General features: G+C 24.6%; 1 protein-coding gene across 1 annotated transcript in view; it reads left to right on the top strand.

The window, feature by feature from the left end:
• Phum_PHUM513440 (Fasciclin-2 precursor, putative) overlaps positions 1-775 on the top strand; it is a gene marked incomplete at both ends in the record, with an annotated part of 51,259 nt that overhangs the window by 7,912 nt on the left and 42,572 nt on the right. The window lies entirely within an intron of this gene.

The raw sequence follows: 775 nt of genomic DNA, 5'->3' as shown, positions 1-775 counted from the left end.
AACTATAAATGATTGACTTTTACGCCTTTGATGTCAATTTTTATTATCCCTCCCTTTTTTTTTTTCTTTCGAAAAATACTCGAAAAGTCATTGTAAGAAAAATAAAAAATAAAAAATATCAAAGAAAAAGATAAACAGAGAGAGAGTGAGAGAGTGAGAAAGATTAAAAAAGACGGATGAGAAAATAAAGAATGAAAGAAAACCTATGAAAAGAAAATAAAAAAAAAAAAAAAGGCAAAAAAAACACGATGTTGAATGCCATCTTAAATTGATACCGGAATTTATTACATTCATTTCTCTTAACTTCCTGTTTGATAAATTTTAAAATTATTATTATTATTATCATTTCGCACGCGTTTAGAAAAAGGAAACAAACAGAAGAAAAGACAAAAAAAAAAAAAGGTTTTATAATAATAAGAAAACACGAATATTCGTATCATCGTCGACAATTATTTTTTTCCATTCTCCTTCCACGTTTTTTTTTTTTTTTTATAAATGAAATAATCGAAGGGGGAATAGAGAAAGAGAGATAGAAAATGGCTTCTTCCTTGTTTTTTTTTTCTTTATATAATAATTTCAATAAAAATATCAGAGCATATTTATGTACAGTCGACCTCCCACGCAATTTTTCAAATACTTTAATAACAAAGTTTCAAATAAATTAAATTAAATGTGGGTTACACATAACGGAAAGTCTTTTTTTTATTTATTGCAACGTTTATTTTTCTTTTTTTTTAAAATGGCGCTTTCTTATCTTTTTTTTTTTTTTCAAAAT

The sequence above is a fragment of the Pediculus humanus genome, genomic scaffold (assembly GCF_000006295.1).
Source record: "Pediculus humanus corporis 1103172108281 genomic scaffold, whole genome shotgun sequence".
Taxonomy (NCBI): Eukaryota; Metazoa; Arthropoda; class Insecta; order Psocodea; family Pediculidae; genus Pediculus; species Pediculus humanus.
The sequence above is the reverse complement of the archived record's forward strand: the minus strand, read 5'-3'. Positions and strand labels throughout refer to the sequence as shown.